At 33.4% G+C, this 13,437-nt stretch overlaps 1 protein-coding gene across 2 annotated transcripts in view; it reads right to left on the bottom strand.

Annotated features, from left to right (window-relative positions):
* The window catches only part of LOC126771226 (kinesin-like protein CG14535), a 228,892-nt gene that overhangs the window by 106,764 nt on the left and 108,691 nt on the right, over positions 1 to 13,437 (bottom strand). Inside the window, exon 1 of one of the 2 annotated variants that reach the window (XM_050490986.1) lies at positions 7,067 to 7,104. The exons of the other annotated variant lie outside the window; for it this stretch is intronic. The gene's annotated coding sequence lies outside the window, so the exon portion shown is untranslated. Of the gene's footprint in view, positions 1 to 7,066; positions 7,105 to 13,437 lie in introns of those variants that run through there. 2 annotated transcript variants of the gene reach the window in all.

Raw genomic sequence — 13,437 nt, 5'->3', positions numbered from 1 at the left:
CGATGATCGTGGGTTCAAGCCCGGGCAAGCACCACTGAATTTTCATGTGCTTAATTTGTGATTATAATTGATGAATTATAATTGATGAATTATAATTGATGAATTATAATATTCAGTGAAATTAGACACATGCAGGTTTCCTCACGGTGTTTTCCTTCACCGTAAAGCACGAGATGTCGTGAAGGAAAACACCGTAAAGCACGAGACAATTCTGCCACATGTGAATTCTACCAACCCGCATTGGAGCAGCGTGGTGGAATAAGCTCCAAACCTTCTCCTCAAAAAAAAAGCGGAGAGGAGGCCTTTAGCCCAGCAGTGGGACATTCACAGGCTGTTACGGTACGGTAGGGTTAATCTCAATCGAGGCTAAGCCACTTGTGCAAGAGTTATTATAGTACACAGGCGTATGAACAAACGCAGGTGCACTCTTTATTAATCATGTGATGGAAATCACAAGACCGGAGAGAGATCAGCATCAGCGGCTTTACGTGATTTCCAAGGCACATGTGTGATAAAATGTCTCAACTGCGAACTGCTACGAAAAAGTCTTGTCAGGAAACCTAATGATTTTTTGCCAAGGCCGTCAGAAGATAAATACAGTTAAAGATTTTATAAGATTATGATATTAATCTGTACAATTACAAATATTTTGAACAATAAAATGGTTAAAAAAAAGAAAAAGCCGAGTTGGCCCAGAGTGGATAGAACGAGCTCCGCCAAGCAAAGTGGAGCAAAGCACGGGAGAGGCCGCGGATGCGTTATATCAACACGATCCCGCAGCCTTTCCGATCCGTGCTGAGGATGGCCATCGCAGTGGTTTTAGTGGGTAAGAATCCCACATAACTCGGTTCCACCCCCATTGGAACCGGGTACCTTTCTGAAGGTTTCCACTGAGAGAAAAAAAAGTGGATAGAACGTGTAAATCTTAACTGATGATCGTGGGTTCAAACACGGGCAAGCACCACTGAATTTTCATGCACTAATTTGTGTATATAATTCATCTTGTGCTTGCCGGTGAAGAAAAACATCGTAAGGAAACCTGCATGTGTGTAATTCCTTTGAAATTCTGCCTAATGTGTATTCTACCAACCCACATTGGAGCACGGTGAATAAGCTCCAAAGCTTCTCATCAAAAAAGGAGAGGAGGCCTTAGCCCAGCAGTGGGACATTCACAGGCAAAATGGTTAACGTTATTGAAACAATAGAAGAATATTATGAGTTCAGCTTCGTAGTACACAATAAGTCAAGGATCTAAATATTTGTAATCAATGATTACATGATATCTAAAATCTCGATCGACCAGACATAAATTATGGTTACCAAGGACCAATCTATCGTGACCAACTCATTACCCGGGTCAGAGGAATTTGAATGAGCCTTTGACAAATGGCAACAAACTTTATCGGAGGATTTTAATTATATTATGGATTTGGTTAAATGGGAACCGATTGAAGTTAATCAGAGAAAGCTATTTGTTGAATATTTGAATTGATGGAAAGTTGTCATCAACGCCCATAGACATTGGCATTGTAAGAAAAGTTAACAATCGCTTACTTCGTCAATGCGCCATTAACCTTGGGAACTAAGATGTGCCTGTAATTACACTGGCTCACTCACCCTTCAAACCGGAACACAACAATACCAAGTACTGCTAATTTGCGGTAGAATATAATAAGGATAGTGCTCATTATGACGGTGGCATATTTTGTTTTAACTTTTAATTTGTTTAAGGGCAGACGCAGATGGGCAAATTGACTACCTTATGCTAGGCAGTCCTTTACTCGTAAACACAGGTAAAAGCTAAGAGCCAAAATTCTCCTTACACATTCAATGCGCTGCCGTCAATTAGATCTAAAATTCCATCCGCCGTGACAGTAATTACTACCACTTACACTTTGAACAGGAACACAGAGATATAATATAATATATTGTTCGTTGGTTGAATAACTAAATTGAAGGCAAAAGATCAGAATGTTCCGACAAGCGATGGTCGGACCAAATTTCCTGACACCAGGTCATACCTGTGAACACAGCTCTCTAGCAAGCCATTGCGTGAACTAAAGAGAGAGAATATAACTTAACGAATATTAGTATAAATTAGATATGAGGCGGCGAATACGGAAAAATAGCTCTATGTGACCTGTGTGTGTGATTGTTGTACTATGTACAAGAAAGTACGTATGACGTGACTTTATATTTTACCGTTATTCTCAAAAAAGAAAAACAATAGACTGCTATTAATAGACTTTTTTCTGTTTTCACTTGATATAATTAAAAGAGGTTATTAATAAGTCGTGAAGTATCTAAAAACAGGCAAAGACAAAATCAATATTAAAATTTTATACCAGGAATATTTTTGAAGCCCCCGCGAGTCTCTAAGGAAATCTTGCACCTTTTAAATAAAAAATAAGTCAGTAATTAGAAGTATTGTACGGAAGAGCAATTTAGCTTTATGGTGAAAAGAGTTTGAGGGACCATTTCTCTTCAAGTTTTCCAAGCGATTCTTAGGAATGTTCGTCTCGAATCTTAATCAAAATACAGCGGAAATTTTTGCGTAGAGGCTTACGTTCCAATCATCTTTACTGTTTTTTGCTTTTCCTTTCTTTATAAATCCAATTATTTCAACGTTGCTATGAAATGCTCGATGTGTATCAAAAATCTTATTTGCAGTGTGTACATAAAATATGCGTATCCTTTATACGTACAAACAATTTGTAGTACTTAATGAATGTTACTATTTATGAAATAAAGAACATAAAAATGGTATAAAATGTATATAATTTTTTGAAAGGAACGTAATCATTATTCAAAACGAACTTTGTAGTCTGAGAGCGAATCTGAGACTGGAGTTAGCAGATGCATAAGTTAGCCACAAGACCAATGAGGCAACAAATTTGAACTCAATAAATGTTTAACAGTTGCTAAAATAATTCAATAATCATCTATGACTTAAGCTAAGAAATCGCCGCTATGAACTCAATGTCAAATATATAAAAAAATTATACATAGATTACGTTTTCGTTAATATATTTCAAGTTTTAGTTTGAATCGAGTTGGACCACCGAATATGATGTAGTTATGGATGTGTACTTTTATGTAGCTTTATTATTAGTCTTTATAAAACATCGGTCCGCCGTTTATGGATTATAAATTTCATTAGCGTATGTTTTAGGACGATAGCGTTTACTACGGTCCGGAGGGTGGAAGTGTTCTTTGATCTAAACATCGTAAATGCTACAAGCTATTACGTATATTATGATCGCATTTACATCGTATAGTTGATAGTATGAACGAACCCTTTTTATATTAGCATTTTATATTTAATAAGAATAATAAGAAGTTTAAATATTCAATTTACAAAATAATTCGAATTAAAAAAAGAAGTCGAGTGCGTTCTTTATTCAATTTAAAATTAATAAGAATGAAACGATAGTGTTTTAGAAACGATTCCATATTTGAAATCAGACATGTTTATTTAAAATAATTAGTTACTTATTCATACACAGTTAACAGGATTATTGTTTTGTTTTGTAAACGTTAATGAATTGCTATAATAGCGTGCGTTTAATTGCCCAAATTTTATTACAAAGTTATCGGCATTTTATAGAATGAATGACTCTATCAAAGCTAATTTTCATACGAAATTGTTTAAGTATCGCGTGCCTATTTAAGTAGAATGTATCATAAGAATTTGGTATATTTGTATAATTTATGTCAGTAAGGAGGAATTTTCTTTGTCTACATGCTGAACATCATATATGGATACGCATTTAACATAACAGTTTTTGTTTGCGAGTATTTTTTTATTAATTGATTCATTGATTTAGTTACTAGCTTATAGTAAAAAGTTTTTGAGTTAATAATTTAGCTGTAGTTATAAATTAGCACAAAATGCCATTCATCGGGCGTTCTATCAGATTCGTTCACCTGTGTTTGCTCACACAGTTGTGCACTTTATACAAGGTATTAAATAATTAAATAATAACATAAACAGAGATAATTCTCTAGCATAGTTTTCTAGTCTCCGTTAAGAATGCTTCCGTGAAGAAAATCGGACAGGAGGATGAAAGCCAATATCATGTTTTTGTATTTGTGGCCTGCTGTTTGAAATTTGTATGGTTGCGCGCAATTTCCACTTGGACAAAACATAATTCTAAAAAATATATCACTTAAAAATTAGCAAAGAAATTCTTACATTAATCCTAGAAATCATATTAATTTATTAACATCGTAGACTTTGACATCGTGGACATCGTAACACTTAATATAAAATAATATTATTTTAAGTATTTTATTTTATTTAAAAAAAAACTTTCTTCTGTTTAATTTTTCAGCCTACATAAAATCTTTATATAATAATTTTGCGACTTAAAATTTTCTCATTTAGCTCAACCTTTATACTGCCGACATTTTCTATAGCAACGAGTCGTTATTTTCTACTTAAATAAAATATAGACACAGAAAATTGTCTAGGAATTTAGTAGAAGGCTTGGATGTTAAATCATAGCGATACGACACTAAGGCGCTTACTTAAAATTTAATATTACGAAATAACTTAGAGAAGATATATAACGGTTGGTTAAAATAAAATATTAACTTAAGACTATTAGTATAAAATAAAAAATATATTATTTTTACAACACAATATTTTAAGTGTAGCAATTTTAATTTGTTAAAAAAAATGACCTGGGCTGACTAGCCCAGTTACTTGGACACGTGAAACTTAATCGAAGGTTGCGAGTTCAAATCAAGCAGTACTACAGAATTTATATTATGAGCTGAACATCATGAGGAAATCTGCATGGGCCGGATGAAAATATGCTACATGTATATTCACCAACCCGCAAGGAGGCCTCGGCCCAGCAGTGGGACATTTACAGGCTATTTCTAATTTAACTCGTAAGGTTTTTTGTTTTTTTGTGATGTACGAGTTCCAAACCTAAGGAGGTATTGCTTAGTAGAACAGATATTTTCTGACTTCATATCATTTATTTCTACAAACTTATTTCAAAACAAATAATGACTTTATTTTGTTTTCAAAGCACATCAGTGAATAAAACTTATGCGACTCATAAATCGATTTAAAAATCTCATATATACGGTATATTACTGGAGTACTGATAACGTACGTATGTATTTATATAGACACATAAGCCAATTTGTCTTGAGATATTATTACAAAAGTAAATAAGTCAAACAAAGAGAAGGTCGCTAAGGTAATTTTGCCAATTCTTTTATTTAATAAACAAGTGTATTATATATATTCATTAACATTTAGCGTGATATTGCATATTAAACTTTTTTTTATTGACTTTAGGAAGGCAAAAAATAGAAATTCTGCCGGTGAGTAATTACCTTCGCACATAGAGGCTGGTACTGTAATAAGTATGTATCACAACCACCGATGCGCCGATGTTCACATGATCTGCGACTTTATATCACGTGTTCACGAAATTACACTAGCTAACTCTCACATGTGGTTATAATTAAACTGGGTAACTCATCCTTCGAACTGACGGCAATACATAGTATTACTGTATAATGGTATAATTAAAAAAAGCTGTGCTCTTTGTAATTATTAAAGCTTGCAGAGCTTATACATGTATGTTTTAAGCTCTTGTTCGAAAGCCTTACGTATACTTGAGCATCTTAATACTTTTCATGACAACAGATGTGGACTTTGGTCTTACTATATTCTTATTTTGTATGCATACTAAGGACATATCTTTGACTGTAAATATGTATATACATGTCAAGTGTACTAATTATCCCTTAAATTATTTAAAAAAAAAACATTAATTTTCAGTCTCGGAAATGAATCGTTCTGTTAACGCATTTAGTGAAATATGTTTCTTTAAATATGATTAATATATTGAGTATTAAAATAGTAAAGTTAAGGCTTTTTAATTACTTATAATTAACATCAGCGTTTTTCTATTAATCAAAAAGTATGTTTTGGTGTGGGTTTATTTTTAATTCACACATGCAAACTATGTATACGCGGTCATGATTTGTACAGTAGCTATTTTTAATTTCAATTTTAATTTCCATATACCAATTTAAACCCTCAATGTTTATAATTCTTAGGTAAATAAATGTATGTCTTAATTACAGTCAAACGTCAAATGAGTAAAATATATTTGTTCATATTTGTCTCCGAATAATTGCAATATAATTTATTAAAACACAATATCGTTACCATAGTTAAATTTATAAAAGTTAACTGTATTCCAAGGAATATATCAGAATAAATAATATATTACTTGGTTGAAACTGTTATTTTGAGTAGTTAAAATTTATAACATTAATACAGCAGAACTAAATGCAATTCACAACGTTGCAAGGAAAAATACTGCTATTTAAAAATAGTTCTTAGGATCTCACAGGTAATTAAATAAACTCCGAATGTGTTTTACTAAATAGTAATGTAATCAAGTTTATTTATTTCATTTCCATAGAGGCACAACTTAAGGTATATAAAAGACGTCGTTTATGACCGCGACCAAGGTTTTCAAGTAAGCTTCGTCTGAATTTAAATGGAGAATTTTCCAAGTATTTTTTTCATACTGTGTGTGAAACTTTAATTTCATGATAGGCATTTAGCTAATGAACGTTTGTATTTCAAGTGGATTCGTTTTTTTTTTTAATTTATAATGACCAGCTTATAGGTATTCGATCGTTGAAAAGAAAATAAATAAGGATAAATCGAAAAACACAGTGTTACTTTTCTGGATTTATCCTAAAAAAACTGGTTTACTTTACATATTCTGGGCATCACCGGGCTTATATGTACTATTACTTACATTAAGAAAGTGACAGATCTTTTAGTATCCCACTGCTGGGCAGATGCCTGTTAAGCGTACACGTTTCGTATTTTTATCTAAATAAATAATTATAATGTTTGCTGCATTTGACCATGTATTAGTAATTGTTTTATATTATAATTCTTTATAACACAATTGATATTTTTCATAAATATTTCCAAAATGTATAAGTTTTTTTATGTTACCGTCAAAATAAAAAATCGATAATATTTAATTAAAATATTGTATCAAAGCCCACGAACCTCATATACGCATGCATTCAAAAGCACTTAAAATAAAATATGAACCCTGCACTACACGGAACCGTACACACGATAGGTAAACTGGATAGCGGTACACGTGCGCCTCCCGCCGCGTTCCGCGCGATACTAACTGACCTGAACTTCAGATGGTATATCTATTGCATCTCCCATACCACTATAATATAGCTCCGCTTTGCGATGAGCGCCTGGTAGGCCGGAATCGACTCCGCGGAAAATGTACTGGCGTTTTCCAGATACGACAGGCGATTTTAAAATGCTGATATACGCTTTAGTTCCACATCTTTTGTATGATACTTTAATGGGGAACGATGTATGTGTTTGTACAATGATGTGAGTGAGAGTAAATACTGTACAGGATAGATAGAATAGATTAGAAATATTTGACTATAATTAAAGTAGTCTTTATAGTAATACAACAAGTATGTCGACTACTTTTTTGTTTTAAGTCGGCGTAATCGGGTAGATACTATATATGAGTGACAGTTTTGAGGGTCCACTGCTAAGCAATACCAATGCGGGTTGGTAAATATACATGTATTGAAATAATCAAATGTACGTTTTTGTTTAAAGCTGAGCACGAGATTAATTATAAACACAAATTAAGCACAATAAAATCAGTTCATCTTGCCTAGTTTTGACCTACAATCTTCGGTTAAAAGTCACGTGTTTTAACGAATGGACCGTATCGGCTTCGCAAGTTATGATTATGCAAACTGTTTTTTTTTAATTGTATCAACAAATCAACACGAAACATGATACTATGACGAAGCAAGCAAGTAGCCTGTGAATGTCCCACTGCTTTGCTAAGACCTCCTCTCTTTTTGTGAGGAGAAGATTTGGAGCTTATTCCACCACGCTGCTTCAATGAGGGTTGGTGGAATACCCATGTGGCAGAATTTCAGTGAAATTAGATACATACAGATTTCCTCACGATGTTTTCCTTCACCGTCAAGCACGATATTAATTATAAACACAATTAAGCACATGAAAATTTAGTGGTGCTTGCCCAGATTTGAACCCACAATCATCGGTGAAGATTCACACGTTCTACCCACTAGGCCATTCGGCAATTTGACGAACCTAATGTTTATCATTAAACAAAAAAAAAACAAGTGATTTTCCAAAGATTTCAGAAGGGCGTAATTAGAGGAAGGCTGGTAAACTTGGACAAACAATTTTCTCTATTAATTAGAGGGAGACCCTTAGAGCCACTCATTTGATGCTGCCTCATTTGCATGCCTTTAACGTTTCCTTCTCGAACTCCTTTTAGAAAAGTCTTTGAACACAGCGACATTCGATACATTGTCAATAAAAAAGGGTAAAAAAAGGGTTCAAAAGAACTAAATTAATAAGAAGAATCAAACACCTTTTACATTCATTGCTGTAATAATACATTATAAGAGACTGCCTCGTTGGTCTGATTAAAAGTTATTAGGTTTTTCAATCAAAAAATTCTCAGTAGCAGCCCGGAGTCTGAAAGTTGGAAGTGAGTACACTCTTGCGCCTCGGAAAGCACGTAAAGCCGTTGGTCCTGCGGTCTGCGGTCGTGTCGGATTGCTCCCATCGGATTATGAGAGTTAGGGAATAGAGAGTGCACCTGTGTTTGCGCACACACTTGGCACTATAATATCTCCTGCGTAGTTGGCTAATTTCTCTCAAGATTCGCCGCCGTGACCGAAATCGGACTGAAGGACATTATAATTTATACGATATATATATTTTTAAACAAGCTTACTGTAAACTTGCGTTACTGTTATCTTGTAGCTTATGTTGTTGGTTCTAACAAATATTACTATAGTTATTTTCAACAAACAAACCTTCCTTATATTTTTATGCTGCGAACAATTACTAGGAGCCGAGATGGCCCAGTGGTAAGAACGCTTGAATCTTATCCGATGATCGTGGGTTTAAACCCGGGCAAGCACCACTGAATTTTCATGTGCCTTATTTATGATTTCTGATTATAATTCATCTCGTTCTTTACGGTGAAGGAAAATATCGTGAAGAAACCTGCATGTGTCTAATTTCACCGAAATTCTGCCACATGTGTATTACCAACCCGCATTGAAGCAGCGTGGTGGGATAAGCTCCAAACTTTCTCCTCAAAAAGCAAGAGGAGGCCTTAGCCCAGCAGTGGGACATTAACAGGCTGTTACGAATCACTAATACCCCAATCCACGCGATATACATACGTAATATATACATAAAGTATCTTTGTCGAGATTCGTTTATATAATATTATATATATAAGCAATTAAAATCTTATTTATTCGTATAATATAAAATATAATATTACTATTTGTTTCTTAATGTTCTTTTTAATTCGTTTCGAATTTATATATATATATATATAAATTTATATATATATAAATTTATAAATAATATAATTATATATATTATAAATTTATAAATATATATTACGTAAATAAGATTCACAATTAAAACTTAAAACAACAAGATTTGCAATAAAAAGCATATTATGTCCCTTTTAAATGGAACTTTTAAGTTGTAAGTAATTCCACATCAACAATAACAACACTACACTTATATAAAGTATATTTATATTATATGTTTGATTCATATACAGAATTAATATATAACCATGTGCATCTCATTAACTAAATACCAGTGTTGTTTGCCAAATTGGTTGACGCTTATGGTTGCAGTATCGCTCCTTAGAGTCGTAACATGAGGTTGTACAGACTATAACCTCCTTCAAACGGATTAACTAAAAACAACATTATTCTCCTTAAAACCTTCCTCGAAAATCATGATATATTTGGTATAAAGAATAAACTAGCCAACTTTAAAATGCTAGTATATATTAATGATGGCAGAGCCTTATGTAAGCCACCCCTTTTTTTTCACGGAGTGGAATATTGAATATAATATAATTAATATAACATAAAAATAATATTAATAATATTGTATCAAGCGAAATGAATATGACAAAAAGTTAGCAAAACTATACTTACAATCTCCTTTTTTTATAGAAAAGGAAGGCGGACGAGCATATGGGCCACCTGATGGTAAGTGGTCACCAACGCCCATAGACATTGGCATTGTAAGAAATGTTAACTATCGCTTACATCACCAACCTTAGCAACTAAGATGTTATGTCCCTCTTGCCTGTAATTACACTGACTCACTCACCCTTCAAACTGGAACACAACAATACCAAGTACTGCTGTTTTGCGGTAGAATATCTGATGAGTGGGTGGTACCTACCCAGATGAGCTTGCACAAAGCTCTATCACTAGTAGACCCGACTACTTCTACACCTAATAACACATTCACTTGTACAAACATAATATATTTAATTATACATAACTTATGTCGTATGATTTTTATATTGTGTAATCTGTTTGCGGTTTTATAATTATTCATCATTGTACAAAAATAATATGCAACGCTATTGATTACAATATAAATAAATCTATACATATAATAAAGCAGTAGAAACCGTCTGTACTTTGAATAAATTAATCAAAAACGAGCGTGGGCGATGAACAAAGATTAACAAAACACGAAAATGCATTTTTATTTATATAATGTAATAAAACCGTCTTTCACGAGGTTGAAGTCACGGGCACTAGCCCTTCGTAAATAGATAAATAAATAAATAAACACTCATTGAAATAAAATATCTCCATAAAGTCTATTTCAAAAGTTAGATATGAAGTGAGTGTTTACAGAATAGCTCTGCTGACCTTATTGCATTTTCAAATCACACACACACGGCACACGGTCCGTAATATATAAAATGGCGACATTCAATGGAATTAGCGGTTGTTTCTGGAATAACGACACGCGATAACCGGAGAGTGACATAACAAAGAATACGTATTTCTACTGCATGCAGCGAACTATTTTAATGAGCAGAAAATATCATTGAATTTCGTTTATGTGAATTTTAATAGCGGTTACCTTTTTTATTCATTTGTTCACTGCATGTAAGAATGACGTTTGTACCTTTTATAATGTTGATTTTCTCTAAAATATAATCTTTTATAATGTTTAAATGTAAGCAGGAAACTGGTGGTCCAGAGGTCAGAATACTTGAATATCTATCGAAGTTTGCAGGTTCAAATCCGTGCGATATTTTTCGAAGTCGAAGGAAAACGCAATAAAGAAACTTGAATGCTTCGTTTAAACATCTGACATCTCACACACGTGGATCCAAATCGAATTAGAGCTGCGTGGTTCCACCATGCTCCAACCTCTTTCAACAGAGGAGATACTTTCGTCCAGCAGTGGGACAAACTGTGCAACATATCATTAACTTTTCATTAGACTCTGAAAACAGTAGAGGGAGAAATATGAATATCAAATAATCAGTCTACTTGACCCCAGCTTCCCCCAACAGGCATCAATGGCGCATTAAAGTAAGTTAAATTTGCTTTCATTACAATATTTACCTGTCCATTCGCCCGTTTAATATGATCCTTTAGCCTTAGGGACGTGACCTCTATAATGTACTGCTACGTCATTCCTAACACTTGTAACAGATTTTTATACCTCTAAAATATTGCTGACAGTCGATTAGAATAACACTCTTATGTGATGTAAATAAAGTTGAAATTACATTGTATTTTGATATTTATGGGTAATCGAAAAAGTTGTAATATTAGGTAGGGTGAGTACCGAGTGCAAGATGCGACCGCCCCTGTAATAAGATAGTGTTTGACTCGTGGGAATGGTCGATTTATTTCGTTAGTACTATTGATAGTTGAATGGTGATCACGCGAGACATATGCTATTTTAAATATTACAAAATAGAATAAGAATAAAAGTGATTTTAGTTAGTTATCAATGTGAAATAATCTTTACTAATATTATAAATGCGATGGATTGCATTTAAGATATCAAGTCTGTCTGTCTGTCTGTTATGATGAAATGAAAACATTGAACCGATTTAAATAAAATTTGTTATGAAGCAAGTTTGACCCACAAGGAAAGACTTAAGCTATTTTATATACCTAATACCTGCTCCCTACTATGTAAAGTCGCGGGTGAAATCTAGTAATAAATATTTCAAGGAAATTGTACTTGTGTTATTAGTAACTTAACTAAGACTAAAGCTGTTGCGTTTTCAAACAAACATTTAAACAGCGGTGCTTTTCTGTAAGAACTCTTACTTGAAAACCGTCTTACGGTAATACGCCTTTATGTATGATTTTCCTTTAAATGTTATCATTATTATTATTGTCATTGTGGTAAGTTTGAAATTGTTGATTTAAATTATATTTATTATGCAGTCGTAAGAAAGATATATTATTATCATACAATATTTTGTATGATAATAGTATATACGATTCAACAATGTACGGAAACTTAGCCCATACTTAAAAGCTGGCAGCTGTCAGTTCCCATAACGTCACGTCGCGTCCAGGGATGAGTTTAATTGACTCCTCAATCCCATCGCCAGATTACGGGAAACATCCAGGGATGAGGCGGACCTTTTAAAAGGGAGCTTTTTTTAAACGTCAAATTGAGTGATTACCGTACTTTGTCGACTGTATACCAGATACAGAATTATAATTTACGTAATATTTTAGTCTACTTTCACATTGAAATATTTATTTTTTGTATGTCATAGAATAATAAAGAAATTTGATTCATACAATTTATTTATTTTAATTGGCACATTATTCTGCACAGCTGATATTGTAAGAAACAGCAACTAATTTTATAATATTTTTATTTATCTCATTATTTCTAAGAAATGGAATACAGCACTAATGTTAATGGGTGATGGTGACCACTCAGCCTTCAAATCCGATTTGACAACTATACTAGAATGTCGTAGAATATGTGATGAGTTCGTGATACCTGCTAGACGGGCTTGCACAAAGCCCTATCAGCAAGTGAAGGTGTCGAATTATTAAAAAAAAAATATTTATTCCCTGCTAGAGTAATGCATAAATCTAGTAATCCACGGGCACGTGTAATGTGTATGGTGCATCAATCAATTTATAACATCAGCCGTGTCGTAGCGACAGTTTCGAAATAAAGATGGATTACATGTAAGTAACGAAATATTCGATATTTCTGTATTTTAACTGCTTGGTAAGAGCAAGCGTATGCAGATTTTGAAGCTGATGTCATGAGTTTGAAACGGTTTTAAGCCTATATCTATCCGAGGCACGGGAGTGTATACACGTCCAACGTCTAGACTCCAGGCTGGTGTTTATAATATTCTTTCAAAACAACCAAATATTTTTTTATCAGCATGACCTGGGATTTCTACCTAGGAACTAGAAACCTATGGTCTTATAAGCTAGTCATTAGACCAAAGAGGCAGGTAACGGTAATATAACAAATATCTAATGACAATAATTAATAAAATA

The sequence above is a fragment of the Nymphalis io genome, chromosome 10, assembly GCF_905147045.1.
Source record: "Nymphalis io chromosome 10, ilAglIoxx1.1, whole genome shotgun sequence".
Taxonomy (NCBI): Eukaryota; Metazoa; Arthropoda; class Insecta; order Lepidoptera; family Nymphalidae; genus Nymphalis; species Nymphalis io.
This window is presented reverse-complemented; position numbering and strand designations above follow the sequence as displayed.